Source organism: Ostrea edulis, chromosome 4, assembly GCF_947568905.1.
Source record: "Ostrea edulis chromosome 4, xbOstEdul1.1, whole genome shotgun sequence".
In the NCBI taxonomy this organism is placed as follows: Eukaryota; Metazoa; Mollusca; class Bivalvia; order Ostreida; family Ostreidae; genus Ostrea; species Ostrea edulis.
The window spans coordinates 77,524,599-77,542,050 of NC_079167.1; the positions used below are offsets into that span (position 1 = coordinate 77,524,599).

The window sequence follows — 17,452 nt, forward strand, 5'->3', positions numbered from 1 at the left end:
ATTTCTTGACGAGAAAAAAGAAAAGAAAAAAAAGGTAATCTGACACTATTGTTGTGAGGGCACAAGCATCAAGGAGCTAAGTTTTTCTCTAGTATAGTATATATCGGCAAGATTATGGGGGCACGGCCCCTTGGGTTTCTACGGCCATGTTTGTAGCACCCGGTATCGTAATTAATGTTGTGTACTTGAATAAGAAAAACGTACATTAACCTGAGGACCTTATACACATTGTACACTTACACAAAATAAGAGGTTCAGAAACTTGGACCTTGTACACGCGGTTAAAGTTTAAGGGGAATTACACAAGATAAAGATATAGAAACTGAAGACGATATATAACCAATGAAAGTTTGAAGACTTACACAAGACAAGGGTATATAAAAAAAACTGAGGACCTTTAATACAAGGTAAAAGTTTGGGGACTTACACATGGTAAGGGTACCTACAGAAACTGAGGACTTTATACACAAGGTAAAAGTTTGGGGACTTACACATGATAAGGGTACCTACAGAAACTGAGGACTTTATACACAAGGTAAAAGTTTGGGGACTTACACAAGAGAAGGGGATAGAAACGGGGGGGGGGGGGGGGGGGGGGGGGGGGGGGGGGGGGGGGGGGGGGCTTATACGCACGGTGAAAGTTTGGGGACTTACATATGGTAAGGGTACCTACAGAAACTGAGGACTTTATACACAAATAAAAGTTTGGGGACTTACACAAAATAAGGGTATAGAAACTGAGGACCTTATACACATGGTAAAAGTTTGGGGACTTAAACATGGTAAAGGTGCCTACAGAAACTGAGGACTACATACACAAAGTAGAAGTTTGGGGACCTACACAAGAGTAGAGAAACTTAGGACCTTATACACACGGTAAAATTTTGAGGACTTACACAAGATAAGGGTATAAATAGAAATTGAGGACTTACACAAGATAAGGGTATATTTAGAAACTGAGGACCTTATACACATGGTAAAAGTTTGGGGACTTAAACAAGAGAAGGGTTTATATAGAAACTGAGGACCTTATACACAGGGTACAAGTTTGGGGACTTACATTAAATAATATGGTTTAAACAGAAACCGCGGACCTTATTTACACTGAAAAATTTGGGTACTTCAAAATAATAAACTTATATTCAATTTAGGACATATTACAGTACATGCACTTGATAAAAGTACAGTAAAATGAGGATCTCATACAAGGATATGGTTATTAATTAAAATTGGAGACTTAATCAAACTTAATTGCACCTTTTTTACTTTAAGAAAAGTATGTGATACTTTGGAATTTTTTCATGTAAAATCAAATCATAGTAAAACTTCCTACAACACCTTCAATGTTTGCTACACACGTCATGCAAGGCTTGTGAAGCACTGTTCAATCATGCGAGTTCCTTCTATGCAAAGTATGTATTTACATAGTGATAGATCTGCTGCAAAAACTTCACCCTGGGACAGTGCTAACTATGACTCAAATACAGAGCGTATATCATATTTATTCCTCTTTTAGATCCATGAGCTACAAATTGACTGCATGTCCCTTATTCACACCAGACACCATTCTCCCGGACCTGCTCACATACTGAGGTATTAAGTTATTGACTGACAAAAAAGTACTGAACCATTCAGTCAATACAAATAGTTTAAGTAAAAAAGCCTATGGGTATCATGTTTAAATCTTATGATTTATATGTTGTCTGATCTACTAAGCAACAAAATGTTTAAATTTGGGTAAAAAATCAAAATTTATTATCAAATTAATTTCACAAATTCAATTGATAAAATTCTATTACAATTTCAGTTGTAAATACATTATCTAATACTTCTGATGTTCATTCAAGTCAGTTGTGTTCGTAGATACTCGACCTTCAACATAGCATGAGAACAAACATTTATTACAATACTATAAAAAGTAAATTTCCAAAATACCTCCAGAAATTTTTTTTCTTGAAAATACATGTGTTAAAGAATCTGACTTTAAACTCATCATCATTCATACAATTCTCATCATTTCATTTCAGATATAAAATTATATCACATAACCAACTGATCAATATTACATGTACATGTAATATGCAAATTAACATATTCTCTGCATTTTGATTAAACAATATGCCCATGGGCCACAATGCTCACCTGAGTAATTATGACCATTCTTGTTTTTAATCAGAAGATTTTTTTCCCTACATATTCCTATGAAAAACTTTTATTTGGCTCATATGAGCTAAAAAGCTGATATTTGTCAAAATCTATTTTGATAATGATTCAACAAATTCTTTTATGTACAATTTATGTAAATTGTAAGAACTGTAAACAAAAATATCTTTTTTCATACAGATACCATCAATTCTAGTAAACAATCAAAGTAGTATCAAAATCAACATTTTCTCTGTTTTTTAATTAGATTGTAGACTTGGTCTCTTACATGTCTCCAAGTTCTTTTTGAAAGGTTTTTATCTTTTTTCAAAACATTTGTTACATCATTTTCCCCAGGTACCTTCAACATGGTAATAAAGTGTGAAAAATGTTTGTGAATGGAGTTCATTTCAGATGAAGTCCATGGCTTTTTCTGTAACTTCTGTCGCTTGGATGAAGACTCATCCATTTCTCTGGAGCATCCGCTATCAGATACTGCCTCCCTCTTCCCTAAAATCAAGTTTTCAGACTATAATTTTGGTTGGTAGTATGGTATGTGTATAGATATTGCAAATTGCTCAGAAAGTGGTACATCATGAATGGCTAAATATTTTGAGAAGTGTGAAGTGATTTTTATCATATGAATGCAATTTAGGAGAGTGATTGTTTACATATTTATCTGTACTGGTAATAAATACGTTCATTAATTGAATGGTCTGTGTACTTGAGTGGTTAACTATGCACAAAGTTATATACTTTGTTCTACTAGGAATTTAATCTCAGCTCCCCCATCTCCATTCAGAAGACTTTTGTGTGAAGTACAATGTCTTTCATACTGGCAAAGTTCACTCAATGCAAATAATTTGTGTCCTGAACTAAACCTTGCTCTATTCTTGAGTATAATCATCCTGATTGCCATTCACAAACTCCATTCCAAGTCTTGAGAACTACACATTTCCATGTATGTAGTCCATGTTGGGCTTATGCTTACAATACCAAGTAAAGAAACTTTGGGCACTTGATGCTCAAAATTGTTTCATGCAGTGTGTATACAGTACCTGGAGTCACAGTTTGGAAATTCTGGTTGTCTTGACTGTCATCTATTTCCTCCTCACTCTGATCCTCATCATCCACACAAGAACTGGCATCAATATCCTTTACTTCCTCTGGAAAAAATTGCAACTTAATTTTAAAAACACAAATATTTAAACCAGAATAGAAAGTGCCATTTTATGATAGGCACACATATTCATAGGTCAAAACCTTTGTAATGTGAGGTATGAGCCTCCACCTTTTTGTTTTAAGTTTGCACAATTATCATAGGCCTTGGATCCCTGATTTTATGGCATTAGTAATGAAAAACAAGAGGTACTGTGAGCAATGCTCACTAAGAATACCCCCCGCTTACCCCAATATCCCAAAGAGTGTTGGTAATAGGTATAAACTACCTCTTTTCTGAGTGTAAAAAAGAAATGGTATAACAAACCGAACCATATTGCTACTTCGATGTCCAGTGCGCATGACCTTTGACCTTTCAGGGTTCGAAATTAACTTTTTCAAGCACTAGTCAGTACGGACTAGTCACTATTGATGTTCACTAGTCCGCAAAGCATTTCACTAGTCCGTCCAGTATATCAAAAAATGATCTTCATTTTAATCAAACTAAACACATCATAGTTGCAAACAATTCAATTTCTGACACCTACAGAAGAAAAAGAGACCACCATATTTTATTTCGTATTCAAGATCTTCAAAAGCATACAATATTAACCTCCGAGTTAATCCTTTGATAAACGTCTAAGTGCGTTCGAGATCGGCATTCCTGTTGATTTGGTGTTCAGACCTTAGAGTCACAGGAGTTCGAAATTTTATCAAGAAAGTCAATAAAATTCACTCGATTGACCAAGTCATGAGCTATAGTGTTATGAACTACTGTGTTAGAGTCGCGAATGACGAGAACATGTGCATACAAACGTGCATGTTCTCAGACCACACTACTTGCAATTCTTGCACCTAGAACACGTTCTCGTGATGTGTACTCGGCGTTCGGAATCGGCAGGAATTTGACAATGTGTGCACGTTCGAAGAACGGCGGTCTCAAACGCACTCCATGTGTTTGGAAGATCAGACTGTCATAGTCAGGCAAACACCTGACCATGCAGGTAATCAACCATAAGTTCAAACATCTAAGAGACTCAGACAAATCTTGCTAAAATCTTTACCAATTCAAAATTGATTTCCGGATTTTCACTAGTCCGTACGGACTAGTGCTATAGAGAGTTCACTAGTCCGACATGTTTTCTACTAGTCTCGGACTTACGGACATGAGTTAATTTCGAACCCTGGCCTTTTGACCCCAAAATCGATAGGGAACATCTTCATCCCATGGGTAGTCCATATGTATGATATGGTGACTGTAGGTGGAAAGGATAACGCTTTAGAGCCCGGAAACCATATTGCTACTTCGATGTCCAGTGCGCTTGACCTTTGACCTTTTGACCCCAAAATCGATAGGGAACATCTTCATCCCATGGGTAGTCCATATATATGATATGGTGACTGTAGGTGGAAAGGATAACGCTTTAGAGCCCGGAAACCATATTGCTACTTCGATGTCCAGTGCGCTTGACCTTTGACCCCCAAATCGATAGGGAACATCTTCATCTCATGGGTAGATATGGTGACGGTAGGTGGAAAGGATAATGCTTTAGAGCCCGGAAACCATTGCGTCTACAGACAGACGGACAACCCGATTCCAGTATACCCCCCCACAACTTGTTGCGGGGGGGGGGGGGGTATAATAATATTAATTTTTACAGTTAGTACTGCCAAGATAAAAGAAATGCTGTGGTCATAATTCTACATTAAAACACTGCAAGTATAAAGTATAGAAAGTATACATATCAAACTTCCACAGGGTGAATAAATACATGTACAGTAAAACAGCCCTATAGCAAAATACCAAGGACTGACCATTTTGCTCTCATAAACGTAATTTATATTGTTAAGTTGTCAACATGGTTTACAACGAAACGGAATGAAAATCACTTTGCTTTAACATGTTTAATGACCCTCTCTACACTGAACACTAATTTCAGGGTACTTTTGTGTAGTTCGACCGATCCACCATTTGATATAAAATAGAATAATTTGCAATCTGCATTCTATTACATAATTTATAAAGATTAATTCAAGCATTCTAAACACTATATTAGTCCATGACAGAGTAATTAAAAACTTAATTTGCATGTATTTTTCCCATTTGAGTTAGCAAAATTTGCCATTTCAGCAAGTTTGTTTACATATGCTAAAGTCATAGCCTAACGTAGCAAGAAATGAGGTATTTCATTGGATGACAAGAATGAACCAATTACATCACTTTGGAATGTAATGGTTTGGACCATGGATATTTGTCTGGATAGGTCAGTTGGTAGAGCACCTGCACTAGTGATGTAGGAGTCTCAGTTCGATACCTGGTCCTGACATACATTTTCTCCTTTCTTAGTACGGGAAATTCCCAATCTACTTTAGTCTAAAGTAGAAAAACTATGTGAAACCCACTTTTTGTTTAACACAAGGTAGTAAACAATAGATTGTCCATCTAACCAACAGTTCTGACACACTGTAGAGCACCAATTTTTTTGACACCTTATTTTTGCAAGAAAGTCATATGGTATTTATTAGTAAGACAAATTTTTTATAGAAATCTGTATATTGTTGAAAATAATCCTTAACATTAAAAATACATGTAAGCAGACAGTCTCAAGTCATTACATAAAAATAAAGCTCTAAAGAAAAAGAAGTGATTTGCAGCAGTAGTGAAACAGTGAAAATTGCATACCAGCATAACATATATTCTAAAGAAAGCTATTAAATTAGGGTTTGTTTGGGTAACCATAAACAAATATATACACTTTTTGTTATAGGTCCAGCAAATTTGCTTTATGTATAAACACTGTACATTGACCATTTCACAACTTCTGAGCTTATGTATTCATTCAAGTTTCATATAAGTTAGAAAAAGATGAACCCTAAGATGAAATTCAGTAAATTGCTTCAAAACTGTTGTACTCGGGTTGTAACCATAGTCTTAAGTTAGCATATTGAAGATAGATAAATTATAAATTTGCTTTTCTCTGAGTGTTAAGTTCAATAAAAAATTCTGGTGATAAGTTTCAACAAAACAAGAACATAATGCACAAAAATAAGACCTTTCCATGGATTTGTATTTTTTGCACTTCTTTTGGACGTCTACAGATAAAAGAGTCATGCAATCGATATCTTATTTTTGATTCAGCTAACATGAAATATAGCATTGCAAATGAGCTGAAATTAGATTGAATCATCGTCGGAAACCCACAGTTGATTACGCTTCGTTCCTCTCTCCATCACCCGTGGGTCCATTCATTCCTACTCACTCGTTCTCATGAATAATTAATGAGGCAATTTGATTGGGCGCTCATAGAAAACCCTAAGCGATTTGTCCAATCAAAAAGACGCCTTTACCCCAATTTCGGTATAGAATTGCTGTAGTAGCAAAGTTAAGTTAGTGCTACCTTTAAAAACAGAAGAGTTCCATTACTATAACGATTACTTTGATTGGACGATATTTTAAAATATTTATTCATTAGAACGAGCGAGTAGGAATGAATGGACCCACGGGTGATGGAGAGAGGAACGAAGTGTAATCAACCGTGGGTTTCCGACGATGAGATTGAATATTTACATGTGTATATTCATCCACCTCAAATCACACATACACACACACACACACAAAAACAAGCATGCAAATATGGCTTCATTACCTTTCTTCTCCAAGGATACATGTTACCAGGCCCATAATCATACAACAGTTCTGTATCTGGAGGTATTGGTTTTAGAGAGTAGAAGCAAATAACTGGCTTCTCATCTATCTCAATGACTTTTGGCTTACAATTTGGATGAAGATGATCATCGTTTAACAGGCGTCCAAACGAACCATCTTCCTGTGAAGCATCAACCCTTAATGAAAAAAAAATTGCACCATAAAATTCAGCCTAGCTTGCATGACTATGATTTTGTCACTGGAAAATGTTGATGCTGCTAAATAATATCATAAAGGCAAGATTTCTGGAGCTACAATTCACTTGTACATGTTGTATGAACTACATGTAAATTATAAATACATTTGTATTTGAAATGATTTGAAAACAGGATGCAACTTGGAAAAAATCTTGCAGATTATTTTGCACAAATACTACAAATAAAAATATGGTTTTCAAACCTGTCTTTGCCCTGAGTAACCGAAAGTAGCAAACTTGTGACGAGATCAACAGTTTTAGACATAGTCTGACATTCCTATGTAATCATGAATATTTCATATAAAATTTTGAAAATCTTTTTTAATACTGTACAATAAAAATAAGACTTTTCTTGTTGTTTTTTTTTTATAGATAAATTTCAATAATTCTAAGGATCATTAGCTTTTGTATTGTACGTATGGTTCAAAAGCTGATGTTCAAGGTGTCGCATTCCAAATACCAGCTACCTACATATAACTTGTATGCAATTTTTTTCACTAAAAGAACTTTAATTCTATGAGGAAACCCTACTTGTATACATAATATTGCTTGACTACCTTATGAATTTCACCTCAGTAGAAGTTTATTGGACATGAAACTTGTGAAGTTGATATCAAATAGACATAAATTAGGATGTAAAAGTTCAAGTTTTTGACCTGCTTAAGGCAAGGTTTACGACATTTTGATATGTGGCGAACAAAGTCATGTTGCATATCAGTATGTTCAGGAGGAAGAGGAATTTATCTTTTAAAAATTGACTTTTTAAAAAAAATCGCCCGTGTCGTTTTTTGACCAGATGGGCTTATTTTTGTGATGTTTTACATTTTCGGGATCTTTGTACAAAAGGGAATACTAGTGGTATAAAAACTACACGAGGCAAACTTATGGGGTAAAAAGCTGGTAGAATTTTTGAAAAGAGTATTATCTATAAGATTATCCTAATTGGTAGAAAAATGTTATTTTAAAACTCAAAAAATAGCACTTTTTATATCCTGAATAAAATTTAAATTGGTTATTGTCATGGCAACAAAAAATGTATATTGAGCAGCTTTATAAAGTCTACGTCAGAAAAAATTACTTTAAACATAATATTTGGACCATAAATATTTGTCTTTGAGGATACTATTCACAAACAATGATCGATTTTAACAGCATCACATTAAATCCTGCTTTCCCTACTGAGGAAGATTCGCAGAAATTACATGGTCACAACATAATTTTAATGGTTCAAATTAACCGTAGCACATACTACATATGTATACATATATAAAAATCAGAGCTCCAGATAATTTTTTACCACAAAGAGTATTTACCCCCTGATTTTCAAATCAATGGGTATTTTGCTTTTGAGAAAAAGTCAAAAGAGTATTTTGTTAATTTACTGATTATCTGCTGTTTGCCACTAATACAGAATTTGATCATTTAGTCTAAATATAACCAGATATTATATGACTGAGTGTCTGGCATATCAAAATTTAATACCTAAGCAATTTTCAAAATCCCAATGACAATGAATCTCAAATACATCTATGAATTAACATTTAACGGAGAAGGTTTTTGGTAAGAATCTTTAGCTGGTTATTATTTATATTGCACAATTTCATTAAAGAGTTTGGGTCCCTAATTCCCATATTTGTTTTCCTGTACATTTTGTTTTTTTAATTGCATTCATGAAGGCAAGCAATTATCATATAATGTGATTACAAACACATATAAGACACTACCCCAAAATTTAGTTAAATTTGACTTAAATTGTGTTTACTTGAACTTGATTAAGTTAAACAATTATATTGTATTTTATGAAATGTAAATTACTTTGCTGGTACAGTAGCAAAGGAATTCTGGGAAGGTTTCACACAAAAATTTGCTTGACAATTAATGTATAGATTTCAGTTTGAATTTCCTGTTCTTACATGATTGTTTATATTGAGCTCGATTTGCAAGTGGCACGTTGCGCCTTGCTACGCTTGCTGTTATTATATGTTCATGCTTTTTACAGTGAATAAAGCTCATATTATATTTATATCCTTTTCATATCAACAATTGTGACATCACAAGGGTTTTAATATAAACAATGTAATTGATAAAGTCACATGAAGTGGATTCGAATATGTAACAGTATAAAAACACAAACTAAAACACTGTGTAAATATGGGATAGCTGAATAATGAATTTTACCCTCAAAAGTAATCCAGATAAAGACGAAAATTCAGCTCATTTTCTCAACGTTTTTCTCCCTTCGAATTTACACACCATGCTGACATTAAGAACTCTCGGGATTGTCCATAGTGAATTCAAAGAGTTCGAGTAACACCCATGTTTATCTTGCTACATTGTCAATACATGGAAACGAATTCTTTTGTTAAACTGGGTCCGTAGGACAATATCATTTTAACGATAGAATGTTCCATCTATCTTCTTGCATGCCCCCAAGGGCCTAAATTTGGTCTCAATAAATCTTATCTTATTGTACCAGGACAAGGCATTTCATATATGCCTGATTAATTGTTTTCATTGAAAAATATTCTTATATTTGTTTTCATAATATATTTATACATACAATATGGCGTATTATGGGCACAGCATTAATTGCATCTTATTGCTGAAAATGGACACTAACATAGACATGGCCTAATCTGTGAATTTTAAAATATGCCTTCATTCACATGATATAAGATTTATACTGCTTTGTCTTAAATGATTATTTTATAATTTTTATTTCCTCCATTGTACAGATTTTTGCTGACCTCATTAATGGGTGCAGATTTATCTATTATGCCCGAATAAAAGTCCATTTAAATGTAAATATCTCTTACTACATAACTTCACCAATCTACCCATACCTTCACCTAGCCTGTCAGCTGTCAAGGAGGAATACGCGGGTATTAAAATGAAAGTTGAATGGGGAGGTGCATACCGATCCCGACCAGAATCAAGACGAAGAAAATCATAAATTTTACAAGAATAGGGGGGAAATCGAGGCGGGCGGGGATGAGAATCTATTTTTTTTTTTATCATGGTCTAACACATCTATGGCGATTGACAAGAAATTGCACGGATGTAAGAGAGTATAAACAAGATTACAGCACTGCAGAATGACAAGAATTCAAACAACACCGATAATATGCCTTGTAACCTCAATCAGGTGTTTACAGTGGTTTACACAGGAACTTGGACCTACGTTAGATACCACCACACAAAAAGAAATCCAGAGAAAATTAAAATTTTTAGGACTTATGAAGTATTCTTTTAACATTAGTTTGAAAATAGTTAATCTAGAGCAATATTTAGTTAATCTAGAGCATTTTTAATATAATAAGTATAATCTAACATTAATAAATGTATGTTACCATCTAATATGCATCATGCAGGTTATCATAATCATCCTGAGCGTGTGGTCCCAAGAATAATTATGAGAAAAAGAATTCTATATGTCAGAACTTGGAATTTTTTCCGGTTTGAGAGAGTTTGTTAAAATATTAGCGTTTTGTTAATAATCAAAGAATACAATGTTATGAAATGGCAGACAATTAATATTAACACACAGCTTTAGGCTAGTGAGACCACAATGAGATATTATTCATTTATTAATCTTAGGAATTGTGTAGAATAAAAGAAAAAAAGCAAAACAAATGGTTGTAGGTATATTATTTATAATTTATACCAGTGATCTGATCACTTTTTAAATCATTGAATGCATTGCTACAGCACTAGCATCCCTAGTATAAACAACCTGAAAACATTTATTACAATTATTTTAGTCTTAAGCAATAGAAAACAAGTGCGTTATCAATTGAGTAACAATGAAGTACGTTGATGTTTTATTAAGTAAATCCCTTTTGGATTTTCTTATTTTAGAACTGTGTTTTCTGAAACAAAATGTGCTGAAAATTAATGAAAATTTGCGGCATAAAAATGAAAAAAAATATCGGATATTGGCATAATATTTTGTGACCTTATGTGACCTTTGTATATGATATCCCATAACTTAAAATCAATATTCATTTTATAACAGGGATGGCAACAGGTTTCTAATGATGAATTATTGCATCATTCTTAGGAACACCACAAAGAGCAAAGAGGGGTCTGATCCTATTTTGTCCTTTTGTTTGGTAGTGCCCCCCTTCCCCCAGGAAAAAGCCCCCCCCCCCCCCCTACCCCACTGAAATTGCTTTCTAAGGTCCTGATAAGGTCTACAAATTTTAGACACAAGTCAAAATGACATGTTCTATTTTAAGCATGCGTAACAATAAGTGAGAGGAAGGGCTATATATAGTAATAGGTAGATGAATTAAAGAAGAAAAGAGGGGATAGACTCCGATCTCAAGTTTGGCTTCAAAAACCTACATTACGTGTACTATTTTCCCGTATCTCCAATTAACGGGGACCAAATTCATTTATTATAATACTTACAAAATCTCATATTGCTATGACACATATGTTTGCACATTCATATCGTTTATTAGTTGAATTCTAAAATATTGTGAAATGAATACAGCTTCCCGGAGTTTGAAATGCGTTCAAAACATTGGATTACGAGGTCGGTTTTTGGTTTTCACTTGTAATTTATATGCTTAAATACAGATAATTTATATAGAAGGTTCTCTCGGCTATATATTAGCATATCTATTATGATATCACATGACTTCGTTGATCACCTGACGGTTATTTATAATTGTTTGAAGTGTTTCACATAAATCGCTTTAAAATAGCACAGCAAATTTAACAATTATATTTAACTTTTTGTTTGATAAATGGACTCACCGTATCCTTGTGTACCGAAATGTGCTTGGGGAAAATGGTAGTATTACTTGCGTACAAAATACACGTATTTCATGAAGAGTTCAACTTACCGACACACTTACCTACACATTTGAGGGTAATCTGTATTCAAGCAAAGCCATCACACATTTACCCGAGCAAGATTCGGATAGAGAACAAACCCATCTTACGATTTCCGTAAAAGAACTCAAATGAATCCTTATAAATTGCCTGCGCTAGACTCTTTTATAAACACATCATAAATTTACCTCTTACCACTTGTATAAATCAGAGTATATTTCAAAAGTATATTTTTCGAAAGCAGTTTAAACACGCTGAATTTCAATCAAGGGTAATGAAACAAACTATTTTAAAATATTCGCACATATAAGATATTAAAATACAATTCAGACACGTGGATTTTGCAATAGCGTTCTGACATCTTATAGGCAGTTTGAAATAAGGTCTAGAGTTTTTGACACTCTCCCCGTCATAACAGCTCAAGTTTGCAGTGACTTGACGTCATTTTCCATTATGACGTCATATATTGGTAGTTCGGAGAAGTAAAGGCATAAAGTGCACTGTGATATTCTATATAAGGGAATCCTAACCTACCCGCGTAGTATACATTGTGTACTATTTGAAGGGAAAATATTAACCAATATGTCTGTCTTTTCATTTCAATTGAATTTCTAATATGCAGCAATCGTCAATGACCCCCCCCCCCCCCCCCTCCCTCACACTTGCACTTTAAAAAATAAGATATAAGATTCTTCACATCATATTTCATCAAACAAGTAACAAAACATACCCTTTTCCAGCGTTTCTTTGATATAGAAAGAATCCTTATTGAAAGAATCCAGAATTTCCTGCCCAGCCTTTCTGTGTCTTCTTTTTGTCATGTTTGTTGACTCCCACCTCAAAACATTTATACTTCCGTTCTCTTTACACATACGCATGCGCATATTACATGTGTGTATCGTCAGAGGTGCGTAAACGAAGATGGCAACTTCAATCCACACAGTATCTGTGTAATCATGTGTTTGATGAAACCCCGAAAGTGGGACACGTTATTTTTTTTTATTTTTCTAGAAAGTAGACATGTTATTTATTTGTTTTGAACGATAAAAAAGATTGGGGACCTAAGTCAAGTCCCCAAACTTTTTGAGGCCCCCATTTTAAGACTTGCGTATATGTAGCAGGTCCCCAATATGGCAGAATCACACACGCACACACACACACACACACACACACACACACACACACAATTCATGCAAGGCACTGAGGTACTTCAGTTATACTCATTGCTACTCTCAAGTAATACAAGACAAGTATTAAAGGTAAAACTATTTGGATTGTTGGGTCGTCGATCCCATATTGGGCTGACATTGCAGCACAAGACAGACCAGGAGGTAGCAACCTCAACTTGCAGGCCAACATCACCTGGAAAGGTTTCAGAGGGTTCAGATGGGACTAGTTGGAGGACAACCTCAACGATTTATTATTGGAGCACAATGATAAACTCCCTGAAATTTTACTCATTCACTTAGGATCCAATGATTTAACTACTGAGCATGCCACATCAATTTTTTTTTAAAAAGAAGATGCACAATGTACCATGTTACGATTCAATGCGCTCTGGCCAAATACAACCGTTATCTGGTCAGCTATCCTACCTCGAAGATATTGGCATTTTGCCCCACTTGATGCTGGTCCCAAAATTAACAAAAAAAGGATAAGAATTAATAGCTGCATGAAAAAATTCATGGCTAACCAGGTAAGAGGTATGTACATTGGACACGACCATGTCATCAAGGCTACTGAGATTCAGCTGTTCCGAACAGATGGCACTCACCTGTCGGATCTGGGAAATCAATTATTTTTCAACAATATTCAAGCAGCCTTGGAATATTTTTTCAAACGTCAAGGCGTTTCTTACCCGCCACACAAGTGATTTGACATTTCATATTTGGTGCTGTTTGTAAATTGTGTGCATTACTGTAACTTTATGCAACTCTAGGTTCAAGTACTGTGGTTTGGTCAATCGACTTATTCTTATCCATGTAACTCTTATTGTATTTTGAGTTTCACTCAGTTTTTTTGTTCATGCTACATGTTTTTGTGGAGGACATTGTTCCAATGTCTGTGGCCGAACTGGGGAGTCGGTAATGGTATGTGATGACTGTTTCTGCTCCAAAACCTGGTTGTTTCCCCCACCTGTTTCTAAAGCAGGGAATAATTTACAGTACTATAAGCTGTAAAAGTTAAAACAAGTCAACTAATAGTGGGGCCACCACCGGGGACGGTTGGGGCCACATCCACCTCACTTCAGTGAGGGGATGTTACAGTCTGATGCATGTTAAGGGCTTATGTCCAACATGATAATGTACATACCAGGTAGCACTGCAGGAGACAGGATGAGCAGGGCGGGTCTCGCTTACCTTCTTAGAACGCTGGCGTCCGTTCAGGTCTGGGCACTGCATGTTTGGACTTATTGTAACGTCACAATAAACTGTAGTCTGCCTTGATTTAAAATTTATGCATGGGGCTGCCGAAGGGGTGAAATATGATGGGGGAAATATGATGTTTGAGAAAGAGATAAGAAGTTTTATCAAACCTGCCACGTGACTGTCTAGACCAATCATATTACGCGTGCATAGAATTATCATACTGAGGTATAATAGGATCGTTATACATTGATGACTACCCATGACCCTGTTGTGAGGAGTGGAGGGTTTTCAAGATATTTCTTCATACTATTACTAAGTAAAACTGTGGAACGAAACTACGTCTGGGCATCATAATTAATATGACCAATCATGTCCCTGCTGTTGTTGAATTATTCAAATGTAGAAAATATAAAACATTGAGGCCTAAAAGAGGTTGAGAGTGAATCTACACTATGTCAGGACATTTTCATGTAAAGTTCACTTTGTTTGGCTCAGTGTTTCTTGAGGAGAACATTTTAAATGACTCCATCCTATTTTTTGCCCTCTCTTTTACTACTTTAAAAGAAATATCTTAGTTTTACTCTGGTTTTAAAGTAATGCTTTCTGAATCAAGATACTGTTTCTGCTATCCTCTTTTCAGAATGACCGGATGCTTACTCTTCCAGGCACTTGATCCCACCTCTGATATATCCAGGGGCCCGTGTTTGCCCAACTCCCTATTTTGTATTCCGTAAAAGAGTCACGAGATTGATCACTGTTCGTTATCTTCATCCTTCATTACTTTGACGTAATTTGTAATAGCGCCGGGCATTTATGACTACATGGATTTGTTAAGTGCTGTAAGTTATGGCTTGTGGACCAGTGGATATAGCGGACTAGCACTGCTTAGAATAAGAGCTTATGGCTTGCGATGGATATTTTAGGATGAATATCAGCTTGCCACAGTTTGTATGGGGAGCCTGTGTGAGGGGCCTGTTAAGTATTACCGTTATTTCGTACCCCGCTCGCTATAACGGATGGATTCCAGCTCTCCTTACTCAGTAGAGTAGGCATACTTGATCAAAAAGTAATGAACAATCTCGCTGATGAATTCCCCTGTAGGCAGTGTCATTCATGTCTCGTCATGATACACTGTAGATTCCTTAATTTACGCGAGTACTTATTATCGCGAAATGACTCATGGACGTCAATTCGACATAGATTCGCGAGTGCTCTGTTGATCAAGAGTTGTTGCATGTATTTTGGGTCTATAAAATTAAAAGCGAGTCATTTTATTTCGCGAGTGATGTTTCTCGCTGATTTACGCAATAATAAATTCCTCTCGTATATTTAGGAATTTACAGTAATCCGTGAGTCGTTTGTAACTTCTCGTTTTGCATTACCGGAGGAGGCAGTTTCTCTGTTCTGTACGATTTGTGTGAACATGACTGGCATTTGTCATTAGATTAAATATGAACTCATTCTTCAAAATATTGGTATTGTTTTTTGCTGGGAAAATATTAGATTAATTAAAACTGTAATTCGCAGTTGTGTTAAGTAGGACCATATAAATATGTCAGGGGAAAAAGCATTAATAAACAGATCAATTTTTGACATATTCTGTACACACAACCCTTTTATACAAAAACAATATGTATATATAATTAAGTGCATATTGACCTCCCATACATTTTCCACCAGACCTACAGTCTCTACATCAGCTGCATATCACGTGATCAAATATCCAGATAAAATCGTACCGTGTATGTATAAATCGTTCCATTGGCACGATATCCAGACATCAATGCAAGTTGAAGTTAATATAACTTCAAAGCATATTAATTTCTTTTGAAAAGTGATGAGAGCAAGTTTATAGTGACTGGTAACATGTCTAATTTTTGCATTGAATATACGAGATGCAGCGATTTTTGCAAATACGAAGTTGAATCTAGCCTGAAAAACATGTTTTCCGTTGAAGATACAACTTGCTCCCCTAACTTTGCTTTTGCATTGAAGTTCACATGTCACATAAATCAAATATCGTTCACTCAAAAACCTCGGGTGTCGTGCCAATGATGAAATTTTAATGTACGGAAACCCTGTTTATGCAAATAAGTCCATTGGGAAAGTTACTGTACGTGCAGATTAGGGTGCATATTAGGGGCGATATCAAGATCACAATATATGGATATTACTTTAGTATGTATGTTATATTAAGAAGAAATTGAAACTATTTCAATATCAAAGAGAATTAATATAATGTATTTGACAGAAACTTTTACACGATTGCGGTTCATCGATTGACAACGGTGGTAAATAACGTAACAAAATTTTGACATTTCCAACCGCGCACAAGGACTGTAGATATATACGTCATTACCTTCGTCATGACGTATTTTTCATTGTGTTGTCATGTACTGTGCCAGTGCGGTAATGTACATTTTTTACAGCACTGGTACTGATGGGGAAAGCCTTAACTCAGCCGCGTATACATGTGAAAGGTGAAGATAACGAACAGTGATCAATCTCATAACTCCTACAAGCAATATGATAAGTTGGATTGACAAACTAGATCGTTATAACGACCATAGGATTTGCGAAATGCTGACTTCAATCGAGGCTGTTGAAACCCCTGTACCATTAACTTGTTTGTCAGTAGCTTACCTCGATTTAAAAACTGACTATACGCAGAACAAGCTTTTGTATATCGAATCATTTGTACCATATGCAGGTGATAATGGAATATTGCTACATAAATACGGGAAGTTGACGATGGAGAAGGTGAAATCATCCCGTTGAGTTCTCAGTTTGCCGTTAATGTCTACGTTCAATAAAATATCTAAGTATGAAGCAGAAGTGTAAAAATTAAGTGGATTATTCCTGATTTTAGTATCAATTTCTATTTTGAAATGAAAACAAATTGATATGTAGTTTGTTACTCAAAGACCAGGAAGATATTTTCAAGATGGAAACTAAACTTAAATCAGTTTCGTTAATATTCATAAAGAAAGCTAAGTAAGAGATACCATTCGTAGAAACCCGCCTTGTTTCGATATGATT

The 17,452-nt window shown here is 35.2% G+C and overlaps 1 protein-coding gene and 1 long non-coding RNA gene across 4 annotated transcripts in view; both read right to left on the reverse strand.

Annotated features, from left to right (window-relative positions):
• Positions 1-17,452, reverse strand: part of LOC125669163 (receptor-type tyrosine-protein phosphatase epsilon-like) — a 343,285-nt gene that overhangs the window by 211,439 nt on the left and 114,394 nt on the right. The gene's annotated exons all lie outside the window — the stretch shown is intronic.
• On the reverse strand, positions 1,740-7,120 carry LOC130054354 (uncharacterized). Of its 3 annotated transcripts, XR_008802656.1 has the most exons (4): positions 7,076-7,120; positions 6,948-7,003; positions 3,201-3,308; positions 2,478-2,652 (listed from the first exon to the last, which is right to left on the reverse strand). It is a non-coding gene; the product is annotated as an uncharacterized LOC130054354 (long non-coding RNA). The 3 variants fall into 3 exon arrangements; XR_008802657.1 differs by lacking the exons at positions 6,948-7,003; positions 7,076-7,120 and adding an exon at positions 1,740-1,872 and having other exon boundaries at positions 2,504-2,652; positions 3,201-3,559; XR_008802655.1 differs by lacking the exons at positions 6,948-7,003; positions 7,076-7,120 and having other exon boundaries at positions 3,201-3,559.